The sequence below is a fragment of the Canis lupus genome, chromosome 11, assembly GCF_003254725.2.
Source record: "Canis lupus dingo isolate Sandy chromosome 11, ASM325472v2, whole genome shotgun sequence".
Classification (NCBI taxonomy): domain Eukaryota; kingdom Metazoa; phylum Chordata; class Mammalia; order Carnivora; family Canidae; genus Canis; species Canis lupus.
This window is the reverse complement of record NC_064253.1, coordinates 17,584,341-17,608,275: the sequence shown is the minus strand read 5'-3', so window position 1 is coordinate 17,608,275 and position 23,935 is coordinate 17,584,341. Positions and strand designations below refer to the sequence as shown.

Sequence of the window (23,935 nt, the reverse complement as noted above, 5' to 3'; positions counted from 1 at the left end):
TATACTTGAGCCATTTTGGGGGGTAATTTTAATATGAATTTCAATGAATTCTTTTAGTTTCCACACATGTGCTCATTGTCACTGATGTAAAACTACAGTGAATTTTGAAGTAATTACAAGAAGTCCAAAATCTTCCCTTGATAGAAAAAAAGGGCAATAGCAAATATTTAAAACTTGAAATAATAGTCATTAAGATATAGCACATCTACACATGGATTGAGGGTGGAGGGTATCACATTATATAATACTATGAAAATGTTACTCTTCATGTATCATAAGATACGTGAAACACGTATCAGTGTATCAGTATGCTTCTGAGGTTCAGTCAGTATCAAAGTTTGACTAATAAAACTGACAGTGTGGCTGATGATTAAAAGAATAAGTATTATGATGCTCAGAACATCTCAAGCAAACATGCTCAGTTTCCCTAAATCATAAATTTATAACCTGATACCTTCTTTCAAAAGGCTATATTAGTTGGATTTATAACAATAAACCAAATAAAATTTAATTGCATACCATATAAAATTGAATGACTCCAAAGCCAGATTTTGGACTTAATATTATTTGGATCATAACATACTACTAGCTAAGTAACTCTGGACTTAAGATTATTTGGATCATAACATACTACTAGCTAAGTAACTCTGAGAAAGATACAGTGACTTAATCTACACAAGTGCTCCATAGGGTTCTGAAACATTCACTTTTGAAAAGCACTTATCAAAAAAAAAAAAAAGAGAGAGAAAGAGAGAGAGAAAGAAAAGCACTTATAAGTGATGTAATGCACTTATCAAAGGATCTGATAGTGGGTAATCAATAAATGTTCACCACAATTTTTATTTTTATTTTAATTAGCATAACCATAATAAATCAAAGCACTCAAACATTTGAGTATGAACTGAAGACCTCGGGAGTCCAAAGAATCAAAACTGATCCATCTTATTGTATTGCCATATTAAGTATGTTCTGAAATAAAATGTTTTAAGTTAGGATTTGGAAACCACTTCATAACAATTATTTGTTGTGTTAGGACTTTATCTACAGACATTTTTAAAAACAAGAAGGCTACTTTTGACAAGGAAAAAATGTTGAAATAATTATAAATGGTGACTCACTCATTCACTACATATTTACTGTCTGGCTACAGGGTGCCAGACTCAGTTCACTGTGGGGCAGATATAGCACTAAGTGTTCAGCATTCTTTCTTCAGGGAAGGGTTTTCTGGGACCAGAATACTATCCTACAACAAAGGAAATGCTCTAGCTTAGGTCAATATCTTTCAAGATGATTTCTCATATTAAAGCAGAATTGTAGAAAGATTTGAGGTTTTCTGTGTCACCATAAAAGCCTCACTTTTTCCACTAATCAAACAGAAATCTATATCTGCACTGTGATTTTACAAGCTATGGAAGAACATGAATCCATATTAACCTCTACGCACAAGGCTCCTGTGTTCAACAATCCACAATTAGGCAGCTATCATGTTAGTGCAAATATTGTCCTTTCAGTTTTAGAAGGAAACAAAAGAGAATATAAATGAATATCGCACAGCACATCATCTAAAATCAATGCAAGCTTTATAAGCATTTTTCTCCCAGATTGCTCTTAGATTTTTCAAAATGATTTTTAACTATTTTGAGATGTTTCATACCAAATTTGGAAATAAAATTAAGTTTAATGGGTGTTCCTCATCTTATATCATGTGCATATTCTCATACGGTGGCATCTGTTCTCTTGCCATTGAATGTTATTCTTTGATTTCACAATTTAGCAAGAATTTCAGTATTTTGCAAATTTACCATCACTTACATTAATACATTACCACTCGTTTCTTTTTCCTACCAGTTTTGACATTTTATTTCTCTATTTTGATGCCTCTGTACTTGATTAAAACAAACAAGAAAATTGTTCTTCATAAATGTGCATTGACACCATCTCTAAATCCTAACCACAACATGAAATTGAATCTGGTCAACATGCCAAATATACTGTTGGTGAAGTGCTTCAATTCACCAATATAAATGTTTCATTTGTTAAAATTTAAGTTAGTTATGGTCTATTAAATAGATCCTAAAACTCTAAAGCAAGCATAACTTAAAAATGACTTATGGGCCCCTGGGTGACTCAGTCAATTAGGGATCAAACTCTTGGTTTCTGCACAGGTCATGATCTCAGGGTTTTGAGATTGAGCCCTGCCTTGGGCTCCACACTCAGCAGGAAGTTTGCTTGAGATTCTCTCTCTCTGTTCCCCCCACCCAACACTGTCTTCCTCTCTCTCTCTTTCTCTCAAATAAATAAGTAAATCTCTAAAAAAAAAAAAATGACTTAAAAATTAGAAAACAAGATGGCACTCTCCACTGTTGTTCTCGCTCTTTACTAATATTGCTACTTTACTTCTCCCACCTCACTTTGCATTCACTCTCATAGCTAAAGCACTACCACAATTATCTCAGACTTTCTCTCCATTCTTCCATGCTTCTTTCTGGAAACATCTTTTCCAGAACCTTTCTTTGAAACGTAAGCTTTCAAAGGGCTGGGGGACAGTATTTTTCTGAGATTTAAACTATATATTGTGAGTCTTTGATAATACCCTATTTTAAAAAATAGCATGTCATAAGGGTATAAGTGATAAAGGATATGAGGGAGGTGTTAGATCATTATAATTTCAGGATATCAGGAGAGTCTTGAGGGATAGCAGAATCTGGGTAAGACCAGGGCAAGATTGCTCCCTAGGAGAGGAGATATTATGAACAAAGGCAAAGAGGACATGGAATCTAGCTAGCAGTTAAGAAGACGCCTGCCTTGAGTAGATGGGAAAATGTAGCCTAAAAACAAGTTAAATCCATATAATTGAAAACATCAAATGATGGAATTCTTGATAGGAAAATCAATGTCCTGAGGTTCTGAGGATTACTACTCTATCGTCCGACCAGAGGTATATTAGAGAATTCTAATTCAGTGAGACACTGAAAGAGCACAGGTGTTTTATTTCTAAACGGCAGTTACAAAAGTTATGAAAAGATCTGGCATCTGGAGATGCTTGTGAAAACACTGTGGACAAATGTCTGATGCTCTACATGATCTGAGCAATATACATTTGGCTTTATTTAAGTGTTTCCTTGTACAGTCACGTTAAAGTATATATCTCATTAAGTAAATAAAGTATATAAAGCATTATATAGTTCAGAGTGTAAGCATAATAGAGGGCTTGATGTAAATTATGATCCTAGAAGTTTATTTGATGCTTTACTCAGAATACATCATTTTCAACATTGCTATAAATAGGAGTGATTTTTCATGCGTTTGTGTATGCAATACATACAAGCAAGTCTATGAAAATACACTTCTGACACCCTGTGTATCCTATTGTTTTACAATGCTAAACTTCTCTTCCTGACTCGACCCTTTTGATGTTTACTCTTTACACCCACAGAGGGAAACTCTAAATCCTTAACAAAGATATATAAAGTAGAAGGTCATAATAAACTCTTGTCTGCCTCTCCAGCTTTATTTTTACTACTTCAACTTTATATATAACTGCAACAAATATACATTTTAATTGGGTGAACAAATTTTATATTTTAATGCATTTCAGAATAATTTTTAGTTGCAAATACACTGCACATGCTGTTTTCTCTTTCCAGAAAGGCACTCTCAGTTATTTCTTCAAAATCAGGCCAACCTGGTCCTTTCTCCAAAGAAACCACTTCCTCCCTGATCCATTTGTACACTGCATCTTTCCCGTTATTACACTAATACATCTGCTACGATTATGGTCTTTGTGTGTCCCTGAATAGACCATGGGCTATTTGGGGGAAGGCTTTGGGCATAGAGCTCAGCTTCATGCCTTCAATACATAAGGCCTGGTACACAGGAGGTGCTCAAGGAATGTTGCTTTTAATTTAACATATTCTTCCTTTTTGAGATCAAAAGAAAACATATCCATTTGATGCTCCCAAGAACATCTATTCCATCTACTCCACCTGTAACTCCATCAGAGGGGAAATTACTATTTGATTTCTCCCCCTCTGGCATTCACAATGTTGCCTTCCTTGTGAGCCCAGGTTCTATCTTTAGGAAAAGCTTTCATGTGATCACATTGTTAACATTATTCTGTTTTCTTTCCTTGCCAAAGGGCTTCAGAAAGTATCTTGAAACTATAAAGGTAGACAGAAACTTAGGAATCATTGAGCCATAATTAGAGTTTTAAAGTCAAGAAAACCAAGACTTAGAAATGTTGCATAACTTGCCTAGAATCACACAGAAAGTTCATGTGAGTGTCAGAGCAGGAATCTAACACTCCCAATTTCCAAATTTGTTTTTGGTTTTAATACATCATTCTAAATTTGCTTGCTACCTGCATTCTAGTTTCCCCCACTGAACTCTGGAAATTGTTCTGAGGCCACCCACAATTTCCTGTCCTTTGTTCTCCTCTCTAAGGCATTTGACCCTTGACCACTTTTCTTCTCCACGAATATTACAGTGCTCTAGCCCTCTTCTCTAGCAACTGTTTCTGTTTCCTTAAACAGGAATATCCCTCACTCCAAAGCAGGTCTTCTGTCAGCAACTGCTGTCTGCAATGATCCCTCCCAAAGATTTTATAACGCTCTCTACGGAGCCAATACCCAAATTCCAAATCCCCCTCTCAGCCCACTGCTTCCATTGGAGATCCATGCTCCTCGCTGGTCACATCTCATCACCTCGCTTCAGATAACCGAACATTATCCCACACCAGTGCCTCTCTCAGAGTGTGCCTTCAACTTGTTTCTCTTTGTGACTCCAACTTGTTTCTAGTTACTCAGGCTGAAGAAATGATAGAATCCTTTTGTTTTTCCTTTTCAAATTTCTTTTAAAATATTCAGAAGAAAACAATAAGAAAATAATATGCCTGTGTGCCAGACGTTGTATATATAGGATTTCATTTAATCAAACAGCAAGCTTATGACACATGTGCTAACCTCACAAGTTTATAGTTGAAAAAAGTGAGTTTCAAAAAGATTTATTGTGTCCCAAGGTCACAAATGAGTATGTGGAAAAGACAGGATTCAAACCAAAGTGTCTTTGTGAAGCCATCTGAGGAAGTCTAGGCCTTGCCATATGACTGTTATTCCAAATAACTCATCTTTAAAAAATTTTGCACTGAGGATTTGATGTCAAACACAACACCTCACAAATGTGAGATGTCCAAAATTTGATATCAACAGCAAGGCCAGGCCCTATCCCTCACAGAGCAGAAGACAAACATACTGTGTTAAGCTCTGAACTTTATCTTAAGCTGACTGTTTTATATGATGAGACATATTAACTGCCAAAGGCACTCTGAGTTCCTGAGAGGTCTGAGGGTTTCACTCCCAGGCATCCCTCCGTGCTATGCGCCCAATCACTCCCCCACAGCTGACTTGGGAGATTATTTCAAGGCTCTCATTTTTCTTTCCTTCTTCCTTTGTTTTACAATTCTCTTTTCTATCTTCTTTCTTGAAATGTCTCCTGATCATAAAACCAGAACACTTAAGTAGCAGAATATTTAAAAAATATAGTTAAAAAAAGCAAATCATTATCCCAAATCCCATTATATAGGATAATATGTGTATGTGTATATTTCTTCCTACTCTATTAACATACACACAGACACACAAAGTATATATGCGGGTATGTACTCATGTGTGTACGGGTGTGTCTCTACACATGCACACATTTGTTAGTTTGACCTTCTACTTTATTTTCCCATTAAAGAACAGCTTAAAAAAATAAAGAACAGCTTAACAGCTATTGTATTTCTTAATGGTATTAAATAATCTTTATAAGCCTGTTTTTTTAATCACTGAATAACAGTGTATCCTCAAAATATGTATTTATATTTATAAATATTTATTAGCTATTCATTCATTTAATCCTCTGTTCATTAAGTGAGTATCGACTTTGTACACCAGATGTAGGGGACAGCAGTGATCCAGACTGGCAAGAGCCATCACCAACTTACGTACACTGTAGGAAGGTATACAATTTGCTATTTATTCAACTGAGTCAAAGTTACATGTGCAGTTGCTCTATCACTGTTAATAAGCTTTATGTTGATAGTTTATACACTCATTTATATCTGTATTCTATTTCAAACACACACAAAAAGGTTCAAATATAGCCTGGAAGTATTCCCTCATATACCTAAGTACCAAGGCAGGAGCTGAAAGTGATCACCTAGAGAAGATGAACCAGCCCTCTTCAAAGGACAAGTGTGAAATCCCAAGAGGCTGAGGGGAATCTCTGAAGAGGACAGCCTCACAAGATCCCATAAATGTGGCCCATGAGAGACAAACAGTCACCATTTTAAGCACCTGTCAAACGTAATGCTCAGCACCACTATCCCATGACACAATTACTATGCCATGACACTGTCGCCAAGCCATGACACCACTGGTCACTCAAATATACTTCTCCCTCCTGCCTCCCTTACAGATTCTGCCTTCAAGGAGCCAGAGGACGCTCAGGACACTGAGTAGAAGAAATGAAAGCCCTGGATGGGGAAATAACAAGGGCTCTGACTTCACTCCCTCTTCTTCCCTGCAAGTGATTAGCTCCAAGAAAGCCTGAATATGGAGGTCATGTGGCAGAGAGACTAACTTTATGGGAATTTGGAGGGTTTGATGGTTAAAGGATAATATTTTAATTACCAGAATTTCTATGACTAAATTTACCAAGCAACTTCCCCCAACCTAAGAGTGAACAACACCCCAAAGAAGACCAGGAATAAACCCCTGGTTTCTATGATATCCTTTGAGTCCTGTTTATTCAATGGAAAGTTATACATATACAGTAAGAATTCAGGTGCCAAGTATTACAAGGGTTAGAGAGTGATGTGGGGAAGGTCCTTTGGGTGAGGTGACATCTGAGCAGAGATCTGAGAGTTGACCAAGGCAAGTTAGAGCAGAGAACATTCCAGGCAGAAGCAGAAATAAAGACCATGAGATGGGACCAACTTATCATGAATAAGGAAAACCAAGGTTAGAATGACTAGAGCAGAGAGATAGATCCCTGGGAAAATGATGACTAGAAAGGAACCCAAGGGCATTCCATGGTAGTATCACTTATCTGATTCATATTCAAAAATAAACCCTGATGAAATCCTCCTGTGGTTTTTGGACTATTTATCTTCTTGGACACTGGCTAGAGATTTTATTATGGGATGCTTCATGATGACCGTCTGCACTATGTTCTTTCAACAGTCTTATTTTGTCTCCATAATAATTGTGTAGGAATACATGTCATTTCTACAAATGAAAAAAAAATATGCTTTCTCTCCCATTTTCTTGAAAACCACTGCCCTTATCTAACTTTTTTGCCAGCATTTGACAGAGATATTCATTTTAAAACAATTTCAAAATGTTCCTTTTTAACTCCATTGTAGATAAACAACATCACAAGTATGATTATAAACAGAAGCTGAGAGCACCTGGCTGGCTGAGTTGGTTAAGTGCCTGCCTTTGGACCAAGTTATGATCTCAGAGTCCTGGAACTGAGCCCCACATTGGGCTCCCTGCTCAGTGGGGAGTCTGCTTTTCCCTCTTCATCTGCTCCTCACCCTGCTCATTCTCTCTTTCTCTCTTTCACTCTCTCAAATAAATAAAATATCAAAAAAAAAAACAACACTATTTTATGTTGAAGATGTGAAAAGTGGAAAATGAATGCTCCACCCTAATATTTAGTATCCAAAATTATTTTGGTAAAGATTTTATTTATTTGAATGAGAGAGAGAGAGAGAGAGAGAGAGAAAGATTGCACACATATGCATGAGTAGGAGGAGAGTCTACAAACCAACTGAGTCACTCAGGTGCCCTAGTAGTCAAAATTACTGACTTTTTATTATTAGAATGGTTATCTCATTTCTCATTTTATAGTCTAATTTTTGCTCAAATCAAGAAAGGCCACTGATTTTATTTTCATATAGTTTCTAACATCCATTCACTTTACTGTAATCTCTTATTGCTTAGAATAATTTTTAAATTAATCCCTCAGGATTTTTTTAAAGTTTTATTTATTGACTTATTTATCTGAGAGTGAGCGAGAGAGAGCGTGGCAGGAGGGTGGGCCGAGGAAAAAGGAAAGAGAGAATCCCAAACAGACTCCCCATTGAGCGCAGAGCCAGATATAGGGCTTGATCTCACAAGAGCTTGGTATCATGAGCTGAGCTAAAAATCAAATGTCAGATGCCTGACTGACTGAGCCACCCAGTACCCCATCCCTCAGGATTTTTCCAGATTCTTTAAACATGCAAAAAAGTGAGTTGAGGAATAGGAAGCAAATTCCTTTTTTATTGTTGTTGCAAATTCCATTTTAAATCTACTTGTAAGTTTATCAACCAGTCTAGCCAAAAGCTATTATGTTCTACTGTAGCTTCCTGATGATTATGTGTTACAAATGTATCTACTGAATACCTGTCACATGACAACATGCAAGGCATTGAAGATTCAAAAATGAAGAGATTTTAATCCTTATTTTTATGGGCCTTAACTATTAAAGGGAAAGGAAAAAAATCAGGCCTTCTGACAAGCATAAAGAATTATAAATTGTGAAAAGTATCATTGAAGAAACAAACAAGAACCTGGAAGAAAGACAATGGAGATTGAAATGCTAGAGAGGGTGGCCCACTGAGACATTTCTAAGGACTGAGCATTAGATGCAAGACCCAAAGAAGGAGTATCAAAAAGACTGTAGGCAAGAAAAGGTTGGTGTATTAGGCAGAGAACACCACATACCAAGACTATGACCCTAGAATACACATGGGAGAAACTCAATAGATTGACTTTGTGTTTACAAAAATGTATACTTTGAAATTATTATTTATTACAACCTATATTTGTGTTCTATATATTTATGCCACAGTAAAACTTATTTTAAAAATGAAACCAGGGGCACCTGTGTGGCTCAGTGGTTGAACATCTGTCTTTGTCTCAAGGCGTGATCCCGGGGTCCTGGGATCAAGTACTGTATCACTCTCCCCGTGGGAAGCCTGCTTCTCCCTCTGCCTATGTGTCTGTCTCTCTTTCTGTGTGTCTCTCATGAATGAATGAATGAATGAATGAATGAATGAATGAACCAATGAATAAAATCTTAAAAAAAAAGAAAACTGAAGTATAAATAATGTAATAATATTACTTAGCAATACAGAGGCAAGGGAAATACTGAAAGAAATGCAACTGCTCCTAGAAGGCAGAAATCAAGCACAGAGAGGAGGGAGCAAAGTAGTTTATTTTTTTCTTCCTAAATATTTAAGATAACATTTCAAACAATGTACAGATATGACTGAGATGACACTTTAGTTTAAGAGAGAGGCTGAAATGGAGGGATACAAGACTTGTTGAGGATGGGCCACTACTGTAATTAAAGCAATTAATAATGGTGGCATTAGTGTAAAGTCTATTGAGAAAGACCTATAGATGTGTGAGGACAGTGTTAAAGAATCAACATGGAGACTGAGGCAGTGGCAGGAGTGACAAGACAAATAATAACAGTAGCAAAAACAGGACAGCAGGGCTGGCAGGGCATGATTCATGGAGAGTTCTGAAGACCATGATAAGGCACTTAGGTTTTGTTGGACGTGTAAACGGATGAACTGACAGTGGATGGCATGATCAAATAGAAATTTTGAAGAAAGTCACAGGTTATTTTTAGAAAACATATTATAGGGTAACAAGAGGAGAATGAGGAAGACTAGTTTGAGGCCATTGCAACAATTCAAGAGCAAGCCTATGGTGACCAGACCTAAGGAGCAACACATAGCTAAGGATATGGAAAAAAGTAAGCACATTTGAGATTAATTTCAGATACTCATACAAACCAGAGGGTGACCACTCAGATTTGTTAATGGTTTAGGTGCTGGGACATGGAGGGACAATAACTCAGGGAATTCAGGATGACTTCAGAGCTTCAGAGCTTCTGCCTTAAGTACTTCAGAGGGAGACATGCAGGTCTGTAACTGAGATGTAAATCAAAAGACCTTATTAGGTTTGATGTATCTGTAAAATATCCAAGTGGAGAAATCAAGTAGACAGTTGGAATATGGAGCTTAGTGCACGGTTTTGAGCTGGAGACATGTGTCTGGGAGCTGCCAACATAAAGATAATCTTTCAATCCATGGGAAAAAGTGATGTTATCCAGAAAGGGAGTGTAAAGAGAGAGAGCAGAAGAGCCTAAAACCAAACCCAAAGGACCATAACATTGAGAACCAGAGAAGGACTCAGCAAAGGAGATGGAGGGGGAAGGGCCAGTGAGGTTAAAGGAAAGGTAGGAGCTAGTTGATTTTTTTAAATAAGAATAAACTCTTCCTAGAAGTAGTCTTTAAAAAAAGACAAGAATAAGCTCTCATTCAGTTCACTCCAAAGAAGCTATTGCCCTAACCCATATTGCTCAGGTTAAAAATTCAGTAGCCTTATGCAAGATGATCAAACACATGTGCTCGTGCTTCTGTTAAATTCAACAGCAAAAACCCAAGCGAAAGAACCCTCCCGTGCCTACATCAATCAGGGTTCTCCAAAGTCCTAATAATGTGACTTTTGTTTTGTGGCAAGTAAGAGAATTTTGCATGTTCCATTTTTGGGGGGAGTTATAGGGAGAATATGTTTATTAACTAACTCTGCTCACCCTATGCACTCTTTTAACAGTTCGCTTCCAGCTTGCCACTCACCCTAGCACTTAGTGAGCTGGTGCATATTCGGTCGTGCACCTAGTTGTTAAAGGGTTTAAAGGGTTAGTCACTCAGTGATTTCGCAGAGCCACTCACCATGGTGATGAACCCCTACAGCACTTATCTCATGCAATTCCAGCCCAGTTATGTGCTTCCAGTGGAACTGAATGAGACCACTGAGGAAGCTGCACAGCTGCAATGTGGGGAAGTACTCATCACTGCCAGGTCTTACTGGTGACCTCACAATTAACAGAGACTCTGCCAACCTCCTACATACCCCTAGAGAGTGGATGCAAATTCAGTTTACCATAGAAACAAGATTAGTGGAGCAAACTAGCCAAGGGCCATAGCACTGGTACTCAGAGACATGGAAAATGTGCTGCAACTTCTCTTCCAGATTCAACTAAAGGTCAAAATTAATAAACTAATTAATTGACTCAACAATATTTACTGAGTGTATACTATGTGTCAGCGAATGTGCCAGATGTAGGAAGTACAGCAGTGCACCAAACATTTTAAAACAGCCAATCTTAAGTATCTTTAATAATACAGACAGTCCCCCAATTATAACGGGTTTGACTTAATAAAATCTGATGATGGCGCAAAAGAGATGTGCCTCCAGTAGAAACCGTACTGCAAATTTTGAATTTGGATCTTTTCCTTGTCTGGCGACATGCATACCACACTGTCTCTGGTGAGGCTGGGCAGTGGGAGGAGCCACAGCCGCTGTTAGCCACACGATCCCGAGATTAAGCAATCCAATCATTGAGCCTACAACCATCCTGTACCCACTGAACCATTCTGTTTTTCACTTGCAGTACAGTATTCAATAAATCACATAAGAGAGACAACACTATAATATAAAATACACTTTGTGTTAGATGATTTTGTCCAGCTGTAGGCTAAGGTAGATGATCTAAACACATTTAAGGTAGGCTAGGTTAAGGGATGATGTTAGGTAGGTTACGAGCATTGAACGTGTTTTCAATTTATGATGGGTTTATCAGGATGCAACCCCATCATAAGTCAAGGAAGATCTGTAAATAAGGAGTTTCATTATTATAGATTTTAAGTCTTTTTTCTCATTTGCATGCATATCAGCAAAATGTGCTATTAGTTTGCCATTTAGGACCCTTGAATAATTCAAATATTCTCCCCCACTCCCATTTTGAATGGCAAAAGACAATATCCAAGAAATTATACTGGTGTTTTGCCCCCTTATAGGGAAAAATAAATCTTGTACCAACAAAGTTCTTCCATACATGGCCTGTTTCTGAACGTCAAGATCCCTGAATACCAGTCTGTGAGTAGGCAGTGCTGAACGAACACACTTGAGCATCTTTCCTCCCCACCTTTCTCTACTTTCTCTTCTTTTGTCCCATCAGTGAGTACACAGGCTCATAAAGCTACTATAATATCAGGCTGACTTAAGAGGTCATACACCTAAAGAGCTAAAAAAAAAAAAAATGAGGTAAAAATCAGGAAATGCAAAGCACTCTGCACATACCAGAGCACATCAGGAATATTATATCCATGCATCACGATGTAAAAAGGACATTTATAAACAAGAGCTTATCCAAACCAAAAATCAGGGGTCATTTTGTTCCAAATTCCACCCAGAGAAGAAACATTCATCAACACCTTTGATAAATATTTAATATTCTGCTTATGCATTTCAATCACTAATAGGGCAGTCACTGCTCTGAAGCAATCCAGACCTCTAACGGACAGCAGTAAGTCTCAGAAATATTTTTATAAAAGGTCCAGAAGGCTTCTTCACCACCACATTAAATCACAAGTCCTGACTGTACATCCTAAGCACCTTTTCACATTTCAAATATATGACAAATATTCTCATGGCCTCTGTGTTTGTGGCCAGTTACCATAATCATCCCTGATATGAAATCTGTCTTCATTCTTTTCATTTTACTTGTATGCTCCCTAGTTTATCAATGCAATTCTTAGGTTTGATATTATTTGATTTTAAGGTAAGTGAGTGAACGTTCAATAAAAAATGTCTAGCACTTAGGATAAGTTGAAAGAAAAGACTGCAGGAAGAGTAGCACATTAAGAATCTGATATAGGGGATCCCTGGGTGGCGCAGCGGTTTGGCGCCTGCCTTTGGCCCAGGGCGTGATCCTGGAGACCCGGGATCGAATCCCACATCAGGCTCCCGGTGCATGGAGCCTGCTTCTCCCTCTGCCTGTGTCTCTGCCTCTCTCTCTCTCTGTGTGTGTGACTATCATAAATAAATTTTTAAAATAAATAAATAAATTATTAAAAAAAATCTGGTATAGACTGGCATAGGACAATAAGAGAGGAGGTGTTTTTATTTATAATTACCACTCTTTATTAGGAAGTATTTCAAACTTTCAGAAATATATAGAGTATCCAAGATTCAATTCCCACTATTTAACAAACATTAATATTTATGCACTGTAGATAACTTTTTAAAAATATAATAGATTCAGCTGAAATGGACCTGTACACCTTCTCAAAACCAATTCCCTCCTCTTACTGCTAAGAGGTAACAACTACACTGAAGATATGTGTATCTTTTGCACTCATGTTTTAAGTTTTCACTAATATGTATTGTCTTTGCAATGAGCATGCTTGGATCTATTTAAAAAGATTTGCTCCGGTAGCTGTACAGAGGATAGGGTACAGATGGGAGAAAGGCCACATGATGACAGGTAATTGGTGGCTCAAGTATAATGTAGAGCTTACAATGTTTGAATGTGCCCCCTGAAAGAAAAAAAGGAATTCAGGATCCACAATATGATTTTTGGCCCTTACCAAATGACCATCAGCAAGATGAAGAATAACATGAGGAGAGGAGAATTTGGGGTTGGAGTAGGAGAGATGATCACTTCAGCTTAGAACATGTTAATGTTAAGTTTGATATATCTACTAGACTTCATGTTGAAATGTCAAATACGTATCTGGATATACAAAGTTGGAGCTCAACAGAGAGATCTAAATTAGAATTACCTATTTTGGAATCGCTGGCATACAGTTGGCATTTAAGCTATGAGACTGGGTAAGATCCCCAAATAAGTGTACCCACAAAAGAAAACAAGGCCCCTGACTAAGCACTGAGTCACACCTGTTAGGAAGGCATAAAGAATGATCAACGAGGGATCCCTGGGTGGCGCAGCGGTTTGGCGCCTGCCTTTGGCCCAGGGCGGGATCCTGGAGACCCGGGATCGAATCCCACGTCGGGCTCCCTGTGCATGGAGCCTGCTTCTCCCTCTGCCTGTGTCTCTGCCTCTCTCTCTCTCTCTCTCTCTGTGTGACTATCATAAATAAATAAATAAATAAACAAATAAAGAATGATCAATGAAGTAGCCTGAGAGGGAGCGGTTAGGAAGTTGTAGAATCCTAGGATGGTGAGTAATAAAGACACGTATCAAGAAGGAAGGGTAGCCTGACCAGTTATTCCCAAACTGCTGAAGGTCAGGTAAGAGAAAAATGTATTAGTAGCCCCAAGTGAATATCTGTCTCTATCAGCTGCACATTCTCTATCCTCTGCAATGAACTATTCTGAAATATAGACATTTGTTTATAATTCAAAAAAAAAGCTAGAAGGACTACCATTCAATTCCTTATTTCATTAATTCATTAATATGAATCTCAATGGAAGATGGAATATCTGACCTCAAAATTTACACATATATAAAACTTTTGTAACTTTAATATTAGTGAATGGAATGTCTTTGAAATGAAAATGAAATATTAGGAAAAGTAAAATATTTGAGAGCAGTCCATCATGAATAAACAGAAAAGTAACTGGGGTGTGGTGCTTGTTAAATAGATAATACATGGAGTTGCCTGGGTGGCTCAGTTGGTTAAGTGTCTAACTCTTGATCTCAGCTCAGGTCTTGATCTCAGGGTCCTGAGTTCAAGTCCCGTGTTGGGTTCCATACTGGGAATGGAGCCTACTTAAAAAAAAAAAAAAAAAAAAGATAATACATGGGTAATATTGACTCCTGTCTTCTATCTGGATTGTTATAAAATATAAAGTTAAGTCATTCTATTCCATCCAAATTTTATTTAAATTGTAGAATTTCTCCTTTATTACTGAAAGTTTTATAACATTATATGCAACCAAGATATTAAAACTATTTTTAAATACTGACTCCACCACACACAAAAAAAATGGGCAACCACTTACAGATTCTCAGCACTTGCAAACTGAATTAGAACCCTATTAATTTTCTTATCTAAGAGGTTGATTAAAATTGTTGAATAGGCAGAGGCAGGGACAGAATCATGACATTTCCTAGAAACCTCTTTCCTATTTGTATTAGTAGTCTTAAGATAACTTCATTTAAATAGTTAGAAATCCAGAGGTGTTCCCCAGTCAGTTAAGGGTCTGCCTTTGGCTCAGGTCATGATCCCACAAGTCTTAGACTGAATCTCTCATTGGGCTCCCTGCTTATTAGCAAAGTGTCTGCTTCTCCCTCTCCTTCTTCCTCTCTCCCTGCTCTTGCTCCCTCTTCCTTTCTCTCTCTCTCTCTCCAAATAAACAAAATCTTACAAAATAAATAAATAAATCTAACTAAATGTTCTCATCCTGAATGACTAAGTCACTTTTTAAAAATTACTATACAGCATCTCACTTAAAAGAAAAAATGCTATTCAAAACTCTGAAAGGAATACTTTAACTGAGCTCAACTAAAAATGGAAAACATTTTGGACTGAGAAGACATTTGGAATAAATGTGATTACCACACACTGATTCTGTAAATGACAGTCATAAAGACTCTAACACCCAAATGAATAAACCATATGTACATTTCATAATGAACACAAACAAACAGGAACAGGTATGGAATCATGGTTAGTAATTTTACAAATGTAAATTCCAATAAGCATGCACAATTGCATTGTCACATAGAAATAAAATTTTAAACTAGAACATATCAAGGGTCGAGAGGTTCCCAGAATAACAGGTACTCTGAAACAGTGCTGGTGGTAAAAGAGTTGTTTATGAACACTCTGGAGAGCCATTTTACACTATCTCATAAATAGAGATGTGTATACCCAATGTCTCAGCAGTTTCACCAATAAGAAATATTTGCACAAGTGCATAAGGGAGAAGTCAAGTGCAAGACTGGAAGTGAAAACTGCTTCTCGTAATTAGACAAATAGGACAACAACTTGCATGACCTCTGTGTGAATCAATCTAAAAGAATAAGGTGGTAATAAAATACATGTTTTTAAAAGCCATTCATGGTGGTAGTGTTTACTTTGCAAATTCTCTCAGCTATCTAGGATGAAATGACACATCTACATCAGAACACATGGATTTATTAAGAGTTAGGGATTCTCTTGTTACCTAACTAGACTCAATTCCATGTGGCCAGTACTTATTTCAACTTTCACAAGCCTGAAACTCATAATTTATTGTTTGGTAAACTCAACATATGTATGTGAGTGCTCCGTGTAATCTTCATAGAATATTACAAATTTATTCTTACCTTGTAAGAGTATTCTTTACCTTGTAAAGTACTTAGCACAGTCCCTAGCAGGCTACCCATGCACATTCTCTTCTCATTTCTGCTTCCTACACATTCTTCTGAAATTTCTGAAAGCTGTGTAGGAAATTGAAGGTTATAGGAAAACAAGGAAATCAACCCATCATCTCTGTGGGTGTGCATTTTATTAGTTACTTTGATCACTTGGCCATGAGAAGTCACTATGTAATTTATTTGTACTTGAATGGGGAATTGTCAGAGTCCTTTTGGAAATTAGATCCTAGAGGCCACTTTGGCACTAAAAATTTGAAAGGAGTTTTGGAGGAAGAATGTTAGTGAGAAAACTTCATTTAACTGCTCAATCAACCGATAGACATTTCCTGTAATGCAAGCGGTAGTTAGGTTTATGTTTCCTTTCAGACCTATTTAAATAAATTGATGTACAAATTGCACATAGGCATACTACTACTTATGTTAACCTAATATATATTACCCATCCATTTAATTAAAAATATCTAATAGCATTTCCAAAAGTCTAGATTATTTCATGCACTGACCAAAATATTTTCCTTTTTTTTTTAAAGATTTTATTTATTTATATATGAGACACACAGAGAATGGCAGAGACATAGGCAGAAGAAGAAGCAGTCTCCCTGCAGGAAGCCTGATGTGGGAATCGATCCCAGGACCCTGGGATCAAGACCTAAGCCAAAGGCAGACGTTCAACCACCCAGCCACCCAGGTTAGGGTGCCCCGACCAAAATATTTTCCATTCTTCATTTTCATTCTAACTAAAACACATTTAAACTCCCCTTACAGTGAAGTTCTAAATAATTTACTGCATCTTAAAAGGTGAAGACACAGAGACAGTGAGAGGGTAAGTAAATTGCCTAAGGTTACATAGTACAGTTGTCACGGTGGAGCTTGGCTTCAAACCCACACACTGGCTCCTGAGTCCACACTCTTAATTTAAAGGATCCAAAGAGCTTCACAAGTAAGCTTGTAACCCTCTGAAAATTCCATTTTCAATTGGTAATGACTAAAGTTTTTTTTTTCCTCTGTCAACTTAGTACTAAACTAAAAAGTATATATATTGTTTCAGCTGCATGTAAAAGGAGGTTTTCCTAAATGGAGGTATTTTGTTTTGTTTTGTTTTTTTGATGTTTGGGGTTTTTAGGCCATAGCACATGAAATTGCTTTTTATTGTACACCAAACATTCATATATATTGATAATTTCATATAATTCAGTATATGCAGAACAAACCTTAAGCACAAAGGATAAAGGCAGAGGATGTAGCACTGAAAGACCAAATTCAGTACTTAATCACATGGGAGCAGTGTCCACTTAAGCAAATAATATAACCTCCTTGGTTCTTATTTTTCTCACTGCTAGAGTTAAAAAATACTAAGATCTGTTGATAAGGGTTCCTGAGAAATTAACAGTTTAACCTATAAAAAAAATCTCATCAACTGTAATGTTCAAAACAAGCATGATGCACTCCTCCAAATAACAGAGCCAAAGCCTTAATCACAAAAGATGGATGCTTCCAAAGCATCTGCACAACTCAGAATATGCTTCCTAGAAAATATGAAAACAAGCAATCTCAGGAAATTATAACTGACTGTGCATCCATCCAGGAAACTACGAGCCAATGGTCCTGAAAAGATTCTCATAAATGATAAAATGGAAGATTTGAGATCACTGAATTAAAAAAAGGAAAGGTTTTGAAAACTGAAACTGCCATAGGCCAGTAGGTTTGGAAATGGGCTTCTTCACCGTGACTTCATTGAACATCCCACCACAGGATATGGAGCCTAGATCACTGTGGTTACCACAAGGACCTAGCAGACAACTAACACTTTCCAAATCACAGAGAGGTGAACAGAAGGAACAGTACAGAAAAGAGAATCCAAGAGGCACTGTTTTCTCTCACTTCTGCTGCATTACCTTTCTTTTTCTTCTGATATTGAGCTTAAAGATGAGAAAACCTACCAACTGTTTTAGTTAAGTGTATTACTTTTTCACAATGGGCACTTGATAAAGGTTAGCCTGTAGGTGAATAATGATGTCAAAATTACTACCTACTGACTTGAGTAGTAAATCACAACTATGAACGAAAGCTAAATGGGCTCAATTGTGACATCAAGTCTCATCTTCATAGACTACTAAGGCTTTGTAACATTTTGAAATGTATTCTATACTCTGGATTAATTTCCTTAAACACCACTCATTCAGTTTCAAGAGCATGCATGCCAAATTTGGTTCACTTTTCAGCCTTAGGAGCTGGGCTGATGGTTGGCAGATAAAAATGGGTGTGAGTGTCTGTGTAAAGCTTAGTCAGGACAAAGGCAACAACATTAGGAGTGAAATTAAAGTGGCCCTTTCCTATCTTATGGATAACAGCTTCCTGTCCATTAAAGGAAATGATATATGTGAAAGCACTTCACACAACTATAAATCTTTATAGAAAGTGAACTATTCCTGTGTTCTACCTTACAAAGTCTTAAGTACCTTATCTCTAGATAACGAAGATTTTCAATTCAACATAAAAGCCTGGTATGTTTCCTTTGCTATGGCTGCTAATAGGATCTCTAGCAGAAAATAAATAAAACCAGAGGCCTAAAAATCACACCACCCACACAATACAGAGTTACAACATTGCCACATGCTTTCTTTGGGGTTTGCAATTTATCTGGGACCTATTATTTATTCAATTTATCCAACACGTAGACCATATATGGGTATGAATCCCTTCAGGTTTGATTCAACAACTACCCAAAGAATACATATGAATTACAGTTCTCACTAAACAGTATACGCCAGAGTAATTGCTTTAAAAGAGTTGAAGACACATGTTTTATTGAATTACACTCTTAGTAAGAACCCAGACCACTTCTGCAGAATGAAAGTAATTATTTCAACAAACTGAGATTATTCCAAACTGAGAAAGTTCATCTAGAAAATGTTATGCTATTTGGAATTTAGTACAAATGCCAAGAGAAAGGATAAATGTATTTAATATTTTACATATATAAAAAGATGAGAAACAAAACTTTAAAATTCAATTATATTAATTAGTATGTATATGTGAATTATACATTTTTATATGCATATTATGGTCCATGAACAGAAATATAACCATTTACAACTGAATCAAGGCACTATACAAGATGGTGAGCTGGAGCTAAGCTATGTTATTATAAACATATATATATATATATATATATATGTATATACATATATATGCACTATACACACACACACACACTTACTATAAGACAAACTTTAATTAAATTTAAAACAGACCTGAAAGGCATTAAAATTGAAATATTTAATATTGACCTACTACAGAGTGAAGTATTTTTGTTTTTGTTTCTGGAGTTTTTTGGGGGGAAGAGCAGAGGGAGGAGAGAGAGAATCCCAAGTAGGCTCGACATCCAGTGCAGAGCCTGATGCAGGGCTGGATCTCACAATGCTGAGATCATGACCTGAGCCAAAATCAAGAGTCAGACACTTTACTGACTGACCCACCCAGGTGCCTCTACCATGAGTTTTTAAGGAACTTTATTTATAGAACTTTAAAATGCAAAGAGTTTAACTTTATGGCTAAAGTGCACTGTTATATATATAATAAATAACACCATATGCTGAAAAACCATCTTGCTTTTTAAGCCCTGACTCAAATTTTTCTCTGCATCTTGAAAGTCCCCCACTATCCCTTTGAGAGAAAATAATCTTGAAATTCTTGAGGAATTAAAATAAATGCCTAGGTTAAATAGATATCTAAGAAAGAAGTTTTAGTTGCCTCAACTTCACTCTGTTTAATTAGTGATAATTATATTGGAAAGAATATCTAATTCAAGTTTTACCTGTATTAAGCTAAATAGTATGTATACCTAACAGGAGTGAGCAGAAGAATGCTAGAGGCAAAGAAGAAAAGAACTGAGGTCTCTCCTTCTCCCTCTCTCTGTCTCTGTCTCTCTCTCTCTCTCTCTCTCTCACACACACACACACACACACTCATTTATTATAAGTTGGCATTATACCTTGTGACCTTACTAAATTTATTTTTTAGTTTTAGTAGCTATTTAGTAGGTTCCTTAGGATTTCCCATGTATATGATCATGTTGTCTGCATATAAAGACAATTTTACCTCTTTCTGTTCTATCTACATGTCTTTAATTTTTTAATTAATGTATTTACTTTTGCTTATAGTACTGGTTAAAATCCCTGGTGCAATGTTGAATACAAGTGGTGAGAATGAATATCCTCATCCTATTACTGATAATACAGTCTTTTGCACTTAAAAATGATGTCAACCAAGGCTTTTTTATTTTTCTTTTTTTGTAGATGAGCATTAACAGGTTTTGGTAAGTACTATCTAGCCTTAGTTTGCTAAACACTTTTATCAGAAATTAATGTTAAATTTTGTCAAACTATTTTTCTGTATTCATTGGCATTGTTGTATACTTCTTCATTTGTTTCATGTATTGAATGACATTGATAAATATTTTTAAGGTTAAGCCATCCTTGCATTCTTGGGATAATCTCTTTCTGGTCATGATATATTATTCTTTTTATCTATTGCTAGTTTTTAACTGCTTATATTTGGTAAGTATTTTAATGTCTATGTTTCTGTGGGATTAAACTATGGGTTTTATTTTTTTTCTTGGCAATATCTTTATCCGTTTTGTTTGTTTGTTTGTTTTTGTGAGGGAGAGAGAGAGAGATGGGGAGGGAGGAGCAGAGGGAGATGGAGAGAGAATCACAAGCAGGTCCCATGCCCAGCACAGAGCCCATGTGGAGCTCAATCCCACAACCCTGAGATCACGACCTGAGCCAAAATCAAGAATCGGCCGCACAACTGACTGAGCCACCCAGGTACCCTTCTTTATTTGTCTTTGACATCAGGATAATGCTGGCCCTATAAAAGTATTGGGAACTGTTCTGTTTCTTCAAATGACTTGAAAGAATCTGTGGTATTTCATCAAATGGATGGTTAACAAAATTCACTTCAATTTGGCCCTGGAATTTTCTTTGTGGGAAAAATTTTAACTATAAATTCAATCACACTTTATTTAGAGCTCCACAGATGTTCTGCATTATTTTTTGAGCCAGTTTATTAATATGTATCTTTCTTTTTTTAATTTTATTTATTTATTCATGAGAGGTACAGAGAGAGAAAGGCAGAGACACAGGCAGAGGGAGAAGCAGGCTCCATGCAGGGAGCCTGACACAAGACTCAATCCTGGGACTCCGGGATCACACCCTGGGCCAAAGGCAGACACCCAACCACTGAGCCACCCAGGTGTCCCTTATATGTATCTTTCAAGGATTTGTCCTGTTCACCCAGTGTTATAAACTTTCTTGACATAAAGTTGTTCATAACATTCCCTTATTATAATATTAATTCCAAAGAAACCATTGTGATGTCTCCCTTTTATTCCTAATATTGATAATTTGTGTTTTTTCTTTGATCAATCCAGCTAGAGATATAGCAATTTTATTATTCTTTCCAGAAATTTTATTTTTCTCCACTATTTCTGCTTTATTTAACTTCAATGCTTACTGTTCTTACATATATTATTTCCTTCTATGCATTCTGGGTTTAATTTGCTCTTTTTTTCCTGATTTAAGATTGAACTATCGTATTCCCTGACATAAGTATTTAATGATATAAATTTTCCCATAAGTATTACTTAGCTGCATCCCATATATTTTGATACAGCGTTCTCATTTTATTTCATTTCAAAATATTTTTTAAATTTCTCAGTGAATTCTTCTTTGATCTATGTACTATTCGGTAGTGTACTGTTTCACTTACAAACTTATACTAATTTTCAGGCATTATTTTGCTTGCTGATTTCCATTAATTTCACTGTTGCCAGAGAACACATTAATATGTTTTCAGTTATTTTAAATTTGTTGAGAAGATTTTTTACAGCCCCACCACATATGATCTAGCTTGATGACTGTTCTAAGTGTTTTCTGGCAAAATTTTCTGGAAGTGGGTTAGTGGTATTGTTCACTTTTTCCATTTTTAAAACAAATTTTTCTATGGGTGCATGGATGGTGCAGTCAGTTGAGTATCTGACTCGGTTTCGGCTACTAAAGTTGTGATCTTGGGATCCTGGGATTGAGCCCAGTGACAGGCTCTGCATTCAGCATGGAGCCTACATGGGATTCTCCCTTCCTCTTCCTCTGCCTGTCCCTTCTCTGTGCTCTCTCACTCTCCCTCTTTCAAATAAATGTTTACAAAAATAAAAAAAAAAAACGAATTTTTTAATTTGCTCCACTAATGACCAAAATGTGAGTAAAGATTAGAAAAAATAATAGTCTGACAATACCAGAAGTTTGTTGGTATGGATGTGGGAAAAAACACAGCTGGCAAGAGGAAATTGTATTATAATCACCATAAGGAACCACCTGAATATATATAATAATTAATGAAAATAGGTACATCGAGAAGCCAACATACTATTGATAGGCATATACCCAAGAGAAACTCTCACACATGTGCACATGAAACTCAAAAAAAGAAGATCATTATTCTATTTTAGCTCTAAAATGTAAAAATTAAAGGGGAGGCAAAGGTGAATGAACAGTAATAATAGGTGAATGGATAAATAAACTATACTATATACAAACAAGTATTGCAGTTTAAAGGGTAGACAAGACATACTCGCTTCAGCAGTACATAGACTAAACTTGGAATGATACAGAGAAGACTGGCAAGGCCCCTGCACAAGGATAACAAGCAAATTCATGAAGCATTTCATATTTTTTAAAAATGAAACAATTCAAAAATACAATATGAATTTTTAAAAGCCAGTTCTTTTTTGGCTATCCAGATGGGGCATCTAGTGGCTAGAGGCCAAAGATGCTATTAAATATTCTGCAATGCACCAAACAGCCCCAAAACAATTGCCCAAAATGTCCTTGGTGATGAGGCTAAGAAATCCTGCTCTGGGAATAATTTATTTGCATTATTTCTCTAATCTCAACTATAACCATATGAAATAGGAAATATTTTTCCTTGTGTTAAATATGAAGCAGAATGTCAGATTAAATATCTTATTCAAAGTAACATATAATAAATAGCAAAGCTGCTTGTTCTTAACTAAGAAGTTATATTAGCATTTTAAATAAATTACTATGTTCTCATATTATGGAATATTATATAGTTGTTTAAAAAGATTTACATAAATGACATAAAATTATCTTAAGGCCACAAACTTGAAGATATTTGCAATGTATATAACTAATAAAATATTAGTACATTAAACAAATAAAAATTTCTCATCATTCAATTAAAAAGTTACAAAAGTTATATCCTGTTTATATTATAAAAGCAAAATTAAGTGTATAAAAATACCAGAAATGTTGCTCACCTATGGCCCTATCTATACACTCAAAGAAAATCCTAAGAAAGGAATTTACCTAAAGGGATTAATTATATTTTTATAAAAATTCACCTTTAGGACACCTGGGTGGCTCAGCGGTTGAGCATCTGCCTTCGGCTCAGAGTGTGATTCTGGAGTCCCAGGATCGAGTCCTGCATAGGGCTCCCTGCATGGAGCCTGCTTCTCCCTCTGCCTATGTCTCTGCCTCTCTCTCTCTCTCTTTATCTGTGTCTTTCATGAATAAATAAATAAAACCTTTAAAAAAATTCACCTTTAGAAAATCTCAAAATAAAAATAACTGGTGAAAATCTTCATGGTACCTCCAGAAATGTAAACAAGAGGTCAGTGATTAGTGGGACAGGGTGGTGT

General features: G+C 36.4%; 1 protein-coding gene and 1 non-coding gene across 2 annotated transcripts in view; one reads left to right on the top strand and one right to left on the bottom strand.

The window, feature by feature from the left end:
* ADAMTS19 (ADAM metallopeptidase with thrombospondin type 1 motif 19) overlaps window positions 1–23,935 on the bottom strand; it is a 228,433-nt gene that overhangs the window by 184,174 nt on the left and 20,324 nt on the right. The gene's annotated exons all lie outside the window — the stretch shown is intronic.
* On the top strand, window positions 22,842–22,948 carry LOC112650649 (U6 spliceosomal RNA). Its single transcript, XR_003130341.1, has one exon. It is a non-coding gene; the product is annotated as a U6 spliceosomal RNA (small nuclear RNA).